The sequence below is a fragment of the Meleagris gallopavo genome, chromosome 3 (assembly GCF_000146605.3).
Source record: "Meleagris gallopavo isolate NT-WF06-2002-E0010 breed Aviagen turkey brand Nicholas breeding stock chromosome 3, Turkey_5.1, whole genome shotgun sequence".
NCBI classification, from domain to species: Eukaryota; Metazoa; Chordata; class Aves; order Galliformes; family Phasianidae; genus Meleagris; species Meleagris gallopavo.
In genome coordinates, this window is record NC_015013.2 from 59,820,415 (window position 1) to 59,836,264 (window position 15,850).

At 45.0% G+C, this 15,850-nt stretch overlaps 1 long non-coding RNA gene across 1 annotated transcript; it reads left to right on the forward strand.

Moving 5' to 3' along the window:
- Positions 1-6: 6 nt before the first annotated feature.
- LOC116216474 lies at positions 7-14,969 on the forward strand. Its single transcript, XR_004159277.1, has 3 exons — positions 7-307; positions 2,514-5,137; positions 13,566-14,969. It is a non-coding gene; the product is annotated as an uncharacterized LOC116216474 (long non-coding RNA).
- The last annotated feature ends 881 nt before the right edge of the window (positions 14,970-15,850 follow it).

Genomic DNA, 15,850 nt, shown 5'->3' on the forward strand with positions numbered 1-15,850 from the left:
CGTTGGGAGCTGTAGTCTTCCCCGGCGCCGCGACCCGCAGCACAGACGGAGCGCGGACTATGAGGACCGTCGTGCAGCGCGGCGGGACAGGGAGAGCGTGGGGCGGAGCGAGCCGAGCCCGCTGCACCGCCCCGCGGGGCTGCTGGGACGGGTAGTCCGTCCCGGGTGGGCCGAGGAGGTCGGCGTCGAAAAGAGCGCGGGTCGGCGGTTTTGCAAGCAGTCGTTGCGCTTCCGGGCTACGTGCCGGGATCGGGGTGGCGGCCACGCGTCACCTCCCCTCAGCACCGGTCGCCCTCGGCTCCAGCAGGTGCGGGCTGACGGCGAGGGGCAGACGGGGCGGCTGGACGCGGCCCTCGCTCACCGCTGCGGGCAGCACTGTGGTCGTGTCACGTCCTGAGCTGCTCAGCTCCGCTGCGCTGTGGTCACTGCCCTCATAGGAACGGGGGGAGAACGTACTGTGAGAAAGGGCTCGTGGGTTGAGATCACTCACTGCTTATTGGCATGGGCTGAACGCACAGCATAGGAGAGCAATGCAATTTATTATCTATGACTAACAGAGTACAGTAGTGAGAACCAAAAGCAAACTAAAACCACCTTCCTTCTCTTCCACCCTGTTCTACCTCTGAGCAGCACAGGAAAATAGGGACAGCCACTCCTCCACAGTGAGTCTCTGCCCCTGCTGCATGTGGGTGCCTCCCATGAGATGCCATCCTTCCCCAGCTGATTCCCCCATGGGCTTCCCACAGACTGCAGCTCTCCCAGCACCTCTCCAATGTGGGTCTGTACTGTGGGGCCCAGCCTTCAGGCATGCACTGTTGCAGCAAAAGGCCCCGTGGCTCCTGCTGGGGGTCTCCGTTGGCTGTGGCTCCTTCAGCCACATGCACTGCTGCCCCCTGGGCTCTTCCATGGCTCCCTGGAGCACTTCTCTGCATGGTGTCCATGGGCTGCAGGGGGACAACTTTCTCCACCATGGGCCTCTCTTGGGCTGCAGGGAACTTCTGGTCTGTGCCTGGACCACCTCCTGCCCTCCTCCTGCACTGACTTTGATGGTCGCAGGGCTGTTTCTCTCCTATTTCTCCCAGCTGCTGTTGCCCAGCAGTGTTTCCTTTCCTTAAATCTGCTTTCCCAGAGCGCACCCAACATCACTCATGGCTCAGCTCTGGCAGTGGCAGGTGCCTTCTGGAGCAGCTGGAGCTGGCTCTGATCTGACACGGAGCAGTGCTGGGCCCTGCTCCCAGAGGCCAACCATGCAGCCCCATCACGACCAAAACCTTGCCACGTAAACCCAATATAGGGGGTGAGTCCCAAGGGCTTTCCAGCTGTGGAGGTTTCCAACGATCATCTCCGGAGCTGCCTGTCCCCCTCAGCCAAATCCTCTGCAAGCATGGCAGGCAGACACTGCCTTGCACCTGGGTTGTATGAGGCAGCAGAGCCAGGCCTGATGGGGTGTCACTTGTCCCACTTTTTGCCCTGGGGCTGCTGGGGCTCCCCCACCCCAGTGGGGCTTGCTGTCCCCACAACTAGGCCATGCGCTACCCCAGGGGTGAGCAGAGGACACAGAGGTGTGGCTCAGCTGCTGGTTGCTGATAGCACACAGGCAGTACATGGGAGGCCTCAAGGTGAGGCATTAGCACCAGTGATCCCTCCTGCTGATGTCACCATGCTGATAACGAGGGAGCATGACTGGCGCAGCCCTTATCTGCAGTAGCCATCTGAAATGTGCACAGGCTGGGAGACAACTGGCAAGAAAGCAGAAAGGGACCTGGGGTGTTGGTGTCAGCAGCTCAATGTGAACCAGCAGTGTGCTCTGGCAGCTATGAGGGAAAACCACATTTTGGGGTGCATTAAGCACAGAATAGCCAGCCAGCCAAAAGAGGTGACTGTCCCACTTCTTTTAGCATTGGTGTAGCCTGACCTGGAATATTGCATGCAGTTCTGGTTTCTCCAATATAAGGAAGATGTTAACATCCTTGAAAGCATGCAGAGGAGGGCAACAAAGCAGCTAACAGTGCTGAAAGCATGTCCTGTGAGGGGAGGTTGATGGCATTGTGTTGTGCAGGCTGGGGGAGAGAAGGCCTCACTGCTCCCTGAAGGGAGAAGCAGAGGGAGGTGCTGGGCTCTGCTTCTGGGAACTGATGGCAGTGTGGGAATGCACAGATCTGTGCCAGAAGAGCATCAGACCGGGTATTAGGAATCATTTTTTTACTGAGGGTGGTCAAACAGTGGAACAGGCTTCCTAGAGAGGTGTTAACTCCCCATGCTTGTTGGTGTTGAAGAGGCATTTAAACAATGCCCTTAATAATATGCCTTAACTTCTGGTTAGCCCTGAAATGATCAGGCTATTTTATTCTATTTAAAGTTTCTGACAAAAGTCAGAGGAAAAAGTGCTCAGAATTTCCAGTCTAATTACTGCAGCTGGCAGCACATCCATGTAGTGATCTCAAGAGGGGTTACTCTGGGCTTTTAAGTTCTCTCATAACCATTCCTGAAAGGGATTTATCTTTTCTACAAAGGAAAACAAAACTGGACATTCTGGAAGACAAGACAGCACCTCGCTAAGTTTGCCACACTCGACAGCATTGCCAAGTACCAGAGCCACCCAATCGCACAAATAAAAGCACAAGAATGATTAGGGTTTCCTTCCTTCTGCTTTCCTCCTCTGTTACCTCAGTGCTACAAAGCGAACAACTGATGAGCATCCCAGGGGCTTGGTTATTCTGTTTTAAAATTAGACAGCATAGAAATAATAAAAATGTATTTTGCTTGCACTTCCCAGTGCAAACAGTGGGTTTCACTTTCATTAATCCATTAAAAGTAATTTATGCAACAGACATTTAAATTGTAAGTATGTAGATGATTAATGCATACAGAAATATTCTGTTTGTGTGCTTTGTCACAGGCTTTAAGATAAAAGATGTCTCCAGGCCTGGCCCTGTGACAGACTGAGCACTTCCACCTTCCAGCCAAGTCGGTGGAGCTGAGCATGTTCATTCCCTCTCAGTTACAATAATTTGTCAAGCATAGAAAATATGTATTTGGGTGTAAAGATATATATTCCACAGTATAATCTGTTTTCTGATCTTTCAAAATCTGGGACAGGCTGGGAGAGATGGTAAAATTTATGAGACAGATTTTCATTCTTGCTTGCTACTAACTGTTATTTACGTGCATGACAGTAGGGTAGCAGCATCGCAAACTACATAATCCTGCCATGTGCCTTGTGCCTGGGAATACATCAGCAGTCTGTGCTCACTCACTCCATAGCCTTCCCTGTGAGATACAGGAATGCAGATGCAAATAGGAAAGCTTCTGTCCACTGTGAAGTTGTATGGGAGCCATGGAGAATGAAGATCATTCAGCAGGTGTCAGAAAGTGACAATCCTGTTGTGACCCAGCCCACATTTTGAGGGAATGTCTAAGAGCTTTTCCATAACATCAGCAGCCTCTGGAGTAGACACTTTGTCATTGCTTACTAGTATTTGCTATTAAATAATAAGTAGCAATCCAGTGGAATAATTAGCTTTTATTGTCAAAACTGACAGAAGTTTTGATGTTTTATTTACTTCTCTAACCAGATGTTTTTATGAAAGTGCTTGAAAAATTATGACTGTAAAGTCAAAAGTGTTTCTCATTTCTTCCTCCCTGCATGAACTTTGCAGACAAATATTATTCAATAGAAGAATCCAGGTTTTATGGTGACTTGATCCTAACTAACGTGTTTTAGATTAATGCTGTCTGTAAGTATTCTAGCTATACACTGACTTCATCAAGATTGATTGCCCAGCTGATTTCTGCAGCTATAAATTTTCATCACAGAATCTTTGATAATAATCACAATGGTTTGGCAAGCTAACGATTTATGCAGATTAAATACAAATTTGTTTACAAGCGGTGTATGCTGTATTTAGCAAACAGGATAGGGAAGTTTTGTTTTGTATGACTGAATACATATAATGCAAGTAACTAAACCTTTGAGCAGTTTTAGAGGAGAACTCATGAAATACAGGATCTGTCACATTAGATATCCTTTGGAAGTGTAGCACTGAGTCCTATCAGAGATCACAGCAACAACCACAGCGTTTTCACAGGCAAAGTGAACAGCAGCATCACAGTCAGGTGGAGGAGGATTACTTTCATATGTTAGGTGATCACCATTGTCACAAAGTTATATCTATTTACAATGGCTCAGAAGAGCGATTACTTCAACAACAGGATTTATCTGAACCCATGGTACTTTGCAGATGATGCACTGCCAGCAACAATATCCAGGCAACCACTTCAGGCTGAGGATGTAATTTTTAAATGTTAAGTATGATCTTCATCCAAGCTGTTCTCTCTCTTCCTCATCCTACACCCTCAGGAAGGGCTTATCCCTAGAGGGAAGCAGTTACTTCCCAGAGGGACTTGTTTCTGTGAGAGCCTTTAGAAGAGCAATGGCAGAAGTGTCCTGTGAAGGGATTTCTAGCTAAATATAAATAAAAGGTTTGGGCAATGTGTTGAGGATGATGATGAAATAGAAGATACTCTATTTTGTCAGAAGTGAAAATTGTCATCAGCCATCAGCCTCAACTGTGTACAAAGCTGAGTGCTCTCCATACCCTGTGTTATGGATAGAGAACAGCTAACAGTCTGGTGGTGCCTCATGACATGGAGCAGCTCAAAACACCTTATTTTTATCACTCTCTTTAAGCCAATTCTACATTCCAAGCCTGGACTACCTGTACTTTGCTGCAATTGCTTGTGGCAGGTTAACACCAATAACCAGAGCATAAGCAGCCAAGTTCACTGCAGTGTGCCAGAAGTGTGCCACAGCCCAGGCCCATGTCTTTGTCCGCAAGGTGCAGCCAAGCAAAGTGCTCCAGAAGGACAGGAATCACCAGTGAGCAGCTTCAGGTCAGCCTTCATCAAGGTTTGGGGTAATTAGTGGCAAGCTGATGATGTTTAGAAACAGCATCTGACTTTTTGTGTGGGATTGGGTTGGTAACGCCTGACCTGGATTCATCCAACACGACATCCTCCATATCCCTCTTCTACAGCCTCCTGATGGCTTCCAAACTGAAAAACTCTTCTTCTGTGCTTCTACCTGGACACAGCTTGAGCTGCTGCCACTGCAACAGGTTCTGGCCTTCCTGCACTGGTAGGTGCACCTTGTGAACACCATGGCATTCCTGTATACAAAGCCAAGTCTAGGCTGCTCAAAATGAGCTAGGTATGTATTAGCAAAAAGCAAGCATAAAAACAACATGCCAAAAGGAAGTACGAGACAGACATTCTAATTCTACTGCTAATTACAGCTACCCAATTACCCATTAAAGACTTTGCTGATGCAAAGTCAAAATTGCTGGTGTTTGTGCAGGTACAGCCTGGCCCAGTTGGAGCAAGGCTCCAGCTGCCTCCTTCCTTCCCTTTCCGTTCAGAGCAGGAACAACCTCTGCATGCAAGACAAGCTGCTCAATGGCTGCTCTGTTTTGCTCATTTGCTTTTCTTTTTTTCTTTTTTTTTTAACCTAGGTTTTTATTTTGCTTCTTGGATCAAAATGTGGTTCCTAGGCCCCATCTTGCAAGCCAATTTAATTGATTTCACACGCAAACTCCTTCTCAAAATTAGGGCTCTGCATTTTTTATCCTGAATTATCTCTTTGAGACTCATTGCTAGCATTAGAGGAGACAATTAACAAAATTGATTCATCAGAACTGGCAATGTCCTGCAACCATCAATAGAAATCGATCTTTAGGGCAGTCAGCCATTAAAAAAGAGGAGAATGTAAGTGTTATTAGCTTAGATGTGTAACCTGATTACACAGAAATCTCAGTGGCACTTACTGTGAATATTTATCTGCTTTCCATAGCACTCTGTCAAATACAAATTGGCAGTATTAGAGTATTAGTTATAATGGTGCAATCCCATTATACTAAGAGATAAATGCCTCAAAATAAAATAGGTTGAGCAACTAACGCACTCACTGCCGTATTGATTTGTATGTTCACAGAGCATGCAGTCACTGATCTCAGCAGCCTTTAAAGGTGTACTTCAGTCTCTGTATGTCCTGATCATGTGCCTGCTCCTTAGTGGAATTCTCTGCAAATGCTCAGTTTAGAAGAGACGAACGAGCAGCCATATCCAGTACAGATGAATTCTCAAGCCGAGGATATAAATTAATGGCACAGACAAGGAATGCTTCTTACAGAGCATACAGGGCACTGATGCTGACTTGTGATTGTGCTTAAATTTTGAAGTATTTGAGAGGCAAAGAGCTTGTATTTTCAGATTTGAAGACACACAAGAGAACCTTGTATTCAAGAATGGAATGATGGGAGGGAATGAGCTGGGTGGAAATGTAGAATCGAAACCACTGTGTCCCCAGATTTATCCTGAGGATTTTAACCTACATGTTATTACAGCTGAAATATAAACTAGAGGCACCCTTTGGACTGGTTTATTGCACTTATCTTTAGCAACTCACAGGCATAGACACCCTTAGCACTAGCAGCAATAGCTGGCAATAAAAGGTGTATGATAGATAGATAGAAGTAGGCATCTAAAAAGATTCTTAGTCCATTTTACATGCCTAAAGTTCTTGAAAAAGGAAGTTTGCAAAAACAAAGAAATGTAACCCAATACTGTGTAGGAATTGCTTTGAGGTGAAACTTTGCTTGAATCTGATGTAAGGCCATTCTCAGTAAGAATGAAGATGTATTGCCTATTAAAAAATAACAGCTCTTTGACATTTGACATTCATGGAATCATAGAATCTTTTGAGTTAGAAGGGATTTTTAAAGCCCATCTAGTCCAACTCCCCTGCAATGAACAGGGACACCTACAGCTACACCAGGTTGTTCAGAGCCTCACCCAGCCTGACCTTGAATGTCAGCAAGGACAGAGCGTCCACCATCTTTGGATGTTAGGGGGAATTTCTTCACACAGAGAGTGGTGAGGTGCTGGAACAGGCTGCCCAGAGATGCTGTGGGTGCTCTGTCCCTGGAGGTATTCAAGACCAGGTTGGATGGGGCCCTGGGCAACTTGGTCTAATGCCTTGATCTAATGGAGGTTGGTGGCCCTTTCCATGGCAAGGGCTTGGAACTTGATCTTTGGGGTCCCTTTCAACCCGAGCCATTCTATGATTCTGTGATGCTTTCTGGGCAACTTGTTCCAGTGCCTCACTGCCCTCATTGTAAAAAACCTCTTCCTTATATGCACTCTAAATCTCCCTTCTTTTTATGCTTGAAACCCTTCCCCCTTGTTCTGTCACCACAGACCCTGTTAAAAATTCTGTCTCCTTCCTTCTTATAGCACCCTTTAAATACTGAAAGGTTGCTATCAAATCTCCAGAGCCTTCCCTTCTCTAGGCCAAGCAGCCCCAGCTCTCTCAGCCTGTCCACACAGGAGAGGTGTTCCATCCCTTGGATCATTTTTGTGACCCTCCTCTGGATGTGCTCCAACAGGTCTATGTCTCTCCTGTACTGAGGACTCCATATCTGGATGCAGTACTCCAGGTGAGGCCTCACCAGCACAGAGTAGAGGAGCACAATTACCTTCCTCAAACTGCTGGCTACACTTCTTTGGATGCGGCCCAGGATATAGTGGGTTTTCTGGGCTGTGAAGGCACATTGTTGGTTCATGTCCAGCTTGCCACCCACCAGTACCCCCAAGCCCTATTCAGCAGGGCTGTGCTCCATCCTTATATCCCCTAGCTTGTACTGATAGTGCAGGTTACCACAACCCAAGTGCATTACCTTGCACTTGCATTTATTGAACCTCAAGAGGTTCATGAGTGCTACACTGCCTTTTTTGCAGTCACCAGGAACTTCACCTGACCACTGTGACTTCTCAAATATCACTGAGGTCAGCTTATTGACTGTGTCAGCCAATTTCTTCAGGACTCTGGGATGCATCTCATCAGGACCCAAAGACTTATGGATGTTCTGGTTCCTTAGTCAGTCATGAACCTGATCTTCCCTTACATCAGGAGGGGCAATGCTCCCCCAGCTCCCACCTTCCAAACTGTCTGCTTGATGTGTAGAGCAGTCACTAGTGAAGACTGGGGCAAAAAAAATTGTTGAATACCTCAGCCCTCTCTGTCCTTTGTCACCAGCCTGTCTATATTGCTCACTAGGAGGAGTGCACTCTTCTGGTCTTTACTCTTCTGATTGATGTACATGTAGAAGCCTTCTTTGCACCCGTTGCCATGTCCAGTTCCAGTTGAGCCTTGGTCTTCCTGACTCCATCCCTGCATAGCTCAGCAGCATCCCTGTACTCCTCTTATGTTTCCACTGCCTTTTCTTCTTGCTCTCCAGTTTGACCAGCAGGCCCTGTCCAGCCATGCCAGTCTCTTGCTTTCCTTTCCTGACTTTCTACACTGGAGGATGAAGATTTCTTGTGCACTAAGGAAAGGTCTGCCAGCTCTGCTCTGCTCCCTTGTCCTTGAGGACAGATTCCCAGGGGTTTTTGTTGACTAACTCCCTGAAGAGCTGGAAACTGGTTAGACCTAGTATATCCAGCTTGGCCGTGTTATCCCACACCTTGTCAAGAGCAGACTCGATATCACACATTTCCCATCTGAAATCTAGCTTAAAGCCCTGTCAGTAAGCCCAGACAACTCCTGGGCTACCATTCTTTTCCCACTTAGGTGGACCCCATCAGCAGCCATTAGGATGGAGAATTGATTTACTCCAGGCAGTAAAATCATTTGCTCGCATCATGGTAGAACAAATGTAATGTGGAAGAACAATGTGTAATGATTTTCAATTAATTCTTTTCCTTCTCTAATTCTACCAGAAAAACAAAATACGATTTTGTCCCAGAGATTTTGTAATTTCTAATCTGTGTTATTTCCATAAAATTATCGGTGGTATTTATGCCTTTAAGCACAACGCTGACAGCCTGAAGCGAAAACCACATGCCATTAACCATGCGGGACAGGGCCGAAACTCTCTCTTGTTGAGCTTTGCTGGGCTGGTTCTGGCAGTAGGTGTCAGCAGCAGCTCACTAAGGAGCCCTCTGATGCCAGAAGTGCCGCTGAGCAGATGATGCATTAGGGTACAACTGCAGTGTCACTCTGTTGCCTTTTATCAGACTACTCCAATAAAGAAAAACAGAGAGTTTGAGTGCTGAACATCCCAGATGATTGCAGACAACTGAGCCAATGAGCAAGACACACTGCATGTGAAGCTTTGGCTTCACACTTGGGCTCATTCACACAGTAGATGGGGTAGAGTTGTGCGCAAGGCACACACTGATATTGTTACTTCTTGAGGAATATTGGACTCTGAGAACATGAGTGCCTGCTCTGAGGTCCAGAAGCCAGGAGGAATCTGCTCAAACAACGGCAACAAAGCAGGAGTGAGGAGAAAGCAAAGCAAAGGTCCCACTGTGATCTGACTGCCATAGACAGCTGTGTAAGGAAGACTCAGTGGCTGTAATTTTAAGGGGAGGATTTCAAATAAAATCATACTAAGGTCCTTCATTACCACCAAATTCGTTACACGCATTAAAAGATACCTTCTGGTAAATGAGTGCAATGGGAGAAAGCTGGCTAAAAAGTAGAAAGTTTGGGAGATACACTGTTGATACAAAAGTAAGACATCCTATAAGGAATTACTTCTGTCTAAATTTGGCTCATACATTTTTATGTATGGTTCACATACATGAAAAGAAGCTATTTTATCTGGACATTCATGAGTTCTGGCACCCTCTCACATGACACTTTATAATCAAGCTAGCAAACAACACACAGATCAGATACTGCTGTCCTAGCTCAGAAAGCTACAGTTATAGCACACTTATGTAACCATGCGGAGCAGCTGGTCAGCACCAAACTGCAAAAGCCTACAAAATGAGGTTATGCAGGCATCTGTCCTCAGTCTGCTCATCAGCTACGTGCAAGATTATATTTATTAAAGTTGGGGACATACTAAGCTGTTGCAAGCACTTTGAGGGAGAAATTTGTAGTTCACAATGAACTTGACAAGCTGTGAAATAAGCAAGTCTAGAAATCAGCAGATACAATGCTTTGGTCCTACAATCACAAGGTAAGAGAATACATTTATCAGAACCATTTTACAGAAAGAATCAGGGTATGCAGTGAATCATGCACTGATCATGAGTCAGTCATGTCATATTGTTAATGAAAAACAAAGTCTTTTGAAGAATTAATACAAAAGAGTTGCAGGTGAGATAACATAACACAGAGGCACTTGCAGCAAGAGCAGTGTGTGTTGGTGCCTCATTTCAAGAAGCATGTGAACTAGCAGGAACTGATTGAAAAAAATGAGAATCTGAGAAAAAGCAGCTGAGAGCTTATCTTTTTGTATGTGGGTCAGCAGAGCTGAGAATTTCAGCTGGTTTTGTAACAACTTGCAGATCAAAGAATATTTGGATTGAAGCCAGCTACCCATCCCAAGAGTGTTATTCCCCATTCGGCCCTTAAAGCTCTTCCCTGGCTCTCTGATGCGCCATGATCCATGAAGGAAAAACATGATGGAAAGTATCAAGTCCCAGTCTCACGCACAGAGAAGCAATGGCATGGGAGTGAATGAAGGAGATGCAAGTGGGCACTCTGGTATGGGAACACAGCCAAAGCAGCTTCTTGTGAGCCTCTGCCATCCCCTCTCCTTTTTGCAGGCCTTTTTACTGCAGCTGTCCAAGTAAGATGGAGAAGCAAATAGCGGATATCTAAGTGTGCCCCAAACCCTGCCTTTCAAGTCTTGACATAAGAGAGTCCATGGACAGTTTCCCCAAATAACCCTTTAGAAACAGATACTCTCTGATAATAATCTGAAGTACAGAATGGTATTTTTAACATTGGCTTAACTTAACTTTAAGTTGACTTAATCCCTACCCTTAATATTGTGCCTCGGTCACTTTGTAGGACTCCAAACACATCCAATAGCAGCTGTCTCCCAGCATGTGTGCAGAAAGATTTCTCCTAAAATCCCAGTGGTTCCCACTAGCAAAGCCACTACCTCAGATCTGGGCAGCTACTGGTGTTCGAAACGCTTTGTCCAGAACACATCCATGCACAACAGTCAGAACTGTGGGCACCCACTCTGTTCTTCCTGCTGGGGCTGAACAAAACTGTCTGCGGTAATGAAGAGCGAGTATTAAGCAACAGCTCTTCTGCTTTAGGTACACACAAAGAAGATTTTTTGCATATAAACTCTATTAATTACCTCCACTTTGATTCCTTATAGTCTTCTACACTTGCCAACTCAAAACTCTTATTCTTTACTTTTAAAGACTTTTATACACTAATTCCAGTCTTAAGGAAAGAACATCACCTCCAATAACTTGTGATGTGTTTTGAGATGTATTTCTGGAAAGACTATTGCCTCATCCTTGGTACTTCCTGGTAAGTCATGGGAAACATCTGACACAGGGACTTTCTTGTTCCCCAAAACGACAACCACAGAAAATGAACAAGGAGAAGAACAACAGCAAAAGCTCCACTTTGCTAAATAAATTTGTTTCCTAAGTGAGATGATTTCTTAAGTTGTAACTTTGGTAAATTGACTCAATTTCAACTTAGATATCTTCATTTTAATCACTACAGCATGCAAAAATTAAGGAGGTGGTAAGTTAGATGCCCTAAGTAAAGCCTTAAGTCTACTTTTGCTTATACTTTTATAAATGTGAATGGAGATTAAATCTTAATGGAAAAAATACAAAATATTTTATTATTTTAAAGTATTTTACTACAAATTTGAAGAATATAAAGGCTTCCATTACTGTAGTTAATTCTGCTTGTGGAGGTTGAAAGTTACATGTTATAGCCAGTGTTTCATGGGCCAAATAGCTCAAAGCACAGGGAATTCTGAATGCAAACAAAGGGTTCTACTTCGTATGCAAAAATTAAACAGGCTTGTGGTGTGAATGCGTGAACTTTACAGTTTGTCCAGTAATAAAAAGTGCAGAGCAGTGGAAACTCTGATCTAACTAACCCAGAACTTAACAGAGAACAGACTCAGATGTCTAACAGCAGCACAATATGCCTCAGCAGCTGCATAGGGGAATATGATAAAAGAATAACAAGTTTGACTCCAACTTTTTGGAAGGAGGAAGAGAAAATGACTGCTGTCTAGGCTGTAGACCCCATGCTTAATGGCTTACAACTTGCCATTTCAGGAAAAGAACTGTACCTACTGCACTGAGAGCTACTTCTGGCTAGGTACTATGCTAGGTGCTTGCACGACCTGAAATGCGTCAAGCCTGGCAGTACCTTCATCCTCTCAGCTCATTGGTATTCACCATGTCTCAGGATTAGGCTGCTAATGACCACTATTTAACAACAACCAAGACTTGGAAACATGTCTGTTTCTACACTTGGGAAACTGAGCAGCCCACCTCAATATCCCTCTGTGGGAGATTCAAATTCTGCAAAATTTGATCTAGATTTGCTCGTAACACTGTCAAGATTGAAAGTGAAAGCATCCAGTGAGATAAGAAGTACAACCAACTGGAACCAGATTAAAGCAGTGGCTATGAGAAAGGCAACATCTGCTCTTGTCTACGTGTGCTGCTTTGGGTGTTGGCATGAGAGTCTGATGGTGGTGCTTTGGAAAGGAGGATTTTCTCTTGGAAACACAATGGAGTTAGACAAGGATCCCAAGGTGAAATCTGTCAACAAGGTTCTGGGAGTTCAATAAAGCATCTAAATGCTCCCTTTTATGCAATATGTGCATTAAAATGCCCATGTTTACCTTTCCTAAGGAAAGCAAATTCAATACCTTTACCTTGTAAAATGCCAATGTCGTAAGAAATATTAATAATTAGCTAGCTCCCTGAGGACAAATTTTACCATTCCTTCAGGTGCACAGCTCTGAAAAAAAAAAAAAGGGAATTTGTGTGCCCAAGACAGGAACCTCATCGTAAAACCAGATTTAGTGCAAGCAAATGCCATGTCACAGTAAGCTTTTCTTATGACATGTAATTGCTGATTTAATTCCTTGATGTACACAGGATAATCTTGCTTGTGTGTGGTTGAGGGGGATCGAACCAGCCCCAGTGTATATCATCTGGTCTGCTGAACAGACAGTCCTTCGTGGAAGTTCACCTCTTGTAACTTGCTTTCTGCTCCCTACTGTAAAACCTTATTTTCTTTTATTCCCTTTGTCCGTGGTTTCTGTCTGTTTTTCTTCCAGCTTTTGCTAGAAAGTTCACTGCAAATCTACACCAGCTAACAACTTCTTTGTCTTTGCAATGTTTTCTTCTAAAGTTCAGCCTGCACTGCTGCGCAGCTTCTTGGTGTGGGAAGTGAAGTAGGATGTATGGAGGCAGAGTTGCTATGGGGAAAAAGGAGCAGAGGGAAGAAAGGTGATGGTATGCAAATAGATGAGGTGACAAAGAATGAAATCAGGGACAGCAAGCAGGCAGAAGCAATGGTGACCTCACAAGTGATATTTTTCCCATCTCGGTGGGAAACTAAGTGGTACCTCATATATGGGCGGAGAACACATCATCTCTACAAATACAAAGGGTCTGTCCTCAGTCTGTGTACCAGACTGCTGATGTTGTTCTGCATTAAAGCATCATGTCATCATCACCTGACTTTTCCTTGTTTTCTCTTTCAGTCTGGCTGGTGCTTCTAGGTGAGCTGTTCAGACATTGACCTGTGTGTAGTTAAACAAACCAACCCGTCTGCAAGGATTGGTGCGAGAAAACAAATGACAGAGCAAACAGAAGACAGAACAGCTGCGGCAGCAGCAAGGACCGAGCCTCACCCTATAAAGGTTTTTGAGTCTCAGTGCTTACTATGACAGATGGAGTGGAATTAGGAACCTTGAGTGTGTACTTATGTCCTCACAGGGGAATACCAGAGCAAAAGAAAAACACACTGTTCGTACAGCTCAATTACAATGAGAAAAACACTGACTCTAATGGCAAGTAATTGTTGTCTTTGTTCTTTTATTTTTAAGAGGATTTTACTTTACATGAAAGTTGCTCATAGTGAGGGGAAGCAGCTAACTTTCTCACTGGCAGTTGGGCCTTGTACTGGGGCTGTGCAGGGGAGCAATGCAGAGAACTGTAGCTCAGAAATGAGAGTGAATTCATACATGTCCAGGGGCTCCACAGAGCAGTGGCATGGCATGGCCAAGGCCACAGCTGCAAGCAGTGATCTGTGCTGGGAACCTCTTCCTAGGCTGCCCAAGGATTTGCCTCTTTGAAACAATACTGAAAAAAGTTTTGTGTACAGCTGCATTATAAACAGTTACTGGTGGAAGATGGGTCCAAACTGTGGAAGATGGATCAAGGACACCCTAAGGGCACTCATGTGGAGGTGCTGCTGCAAGTATACAAGACTCACCAGAAGCAGAAGGTTACAACCAAGATTAGATGTACTTCAACTTTCTATAAAAAAGGAACTAAATAATCTGGCAGCTTTTCATGTTTGTGATATTTTGGATCATCGCACAGTTTTAAAGAAGCTATCAGTCAGAAAGAGAAATGTTCAACCCAACAGGAATTGTTGAATCAGCTTGAGGTTATGATTCCAGCAAGTGGTGGTAGGCTAAAGAACAGACAAAGATCAGAAGTGAATTATAGCTGCATCACAGGACTCGGGAGGATGATGGGCTAAAGCAGCATTCCTAAAAAACATGTCAGAAAAATTCTTAAACTAAGAGAGCAAAAGGAAGCTTGCATGAAATCATACCAGCTTGGCTCCTTGGTTCTGCTGTTTCATCAAATGTGTGTCATTTGGCTGCACATTTTTGCCTTATTCCTTTGCTCACCTTCCCTAGAGGGGAAGGAAGAGACTTTCCAGAATGTACTGTAAGGTGATGGTTATTGTAAGATATGAGGGTTGCTCCAAAAGTAGTGAGTGCTATTTTATGATATTGGCCAACAAATCAGAGGCGGATGTTGGTGGTATGGTAGGAGGGTTGAACTTTCCCACAGATACTCCATTACATGTTGCTGCCATGTGACTGATGGCAGCAGAGGGGTAGTGTGACAAAACGATATCTGACATAGAAGTGCATATGAAGCAAAGGGTCAGACTGAATTCTTCTGTGCAGAAAAAATGGCACCCATTGACCCACTGAATGTTTATGGAGACCAAAGAGTGAATGTGAGCACAGTGAGGCAGTGGGTGGTGTTTCAGCAGTGGTGACAGTGACAGTGCGTCACCTCTGGAAATTTTTATGAGCACAACGTGCAGGCTCTCCTTCATTGTAGCTGAGAATTTGCTCTATCAAATAGTGTTGTAGTGCTCTTTGTATCCCCTCTGGACGCCTACCTGTACGACCCATTGTAGGGTGTTTGGTTTAGCACGGGGGTTGGACTCAATGATCTCCTGAAGTCCCTTCCAACCCCTGAGATTCTGTGATTCTATATCTATTGTCATTTCGATGGAAATAAATAGAAGGCATTACTTTTGGAGTGACCTACATAGCTATAACATCAGATTAACCACAGCAGATCATCAGACGGCTCTCTGCCCAGTTTTCACAAACTACAGCCTCTGTTTTCTTCCAGCCCCCTCGCAGCGAATGCCTGGAGCTCACTGCCACATCTTGGCACAGCTACCTGCAGCTGCCCGGGCAGGCCGGGACGTTCTGGAGGGGCATCCTGTGGAAATGTGCGGGGAGGAAAGCGTGGCAGGAAGCACAGAAAACGGCACCCTGAGTAGAAGCAACCGGCGTTGCTTCAGGCAAACAGGTAGCTCTAAGCTTACCACATCCTGCCGTGAGAAATGAGCACAGAGTGACTACCGAAGAAAATAAAAAAACAAAACGTTGCCAGGAGGGTGTGGAGGAGATACTTCAAACGCTTCCTGCTGAGAGCAGCAGGCCGGGCCATTCGGGCTCGGTGTAACTGCAGAACGGTTTGCGTTGGAAGGGCTCTCAAAGACCAC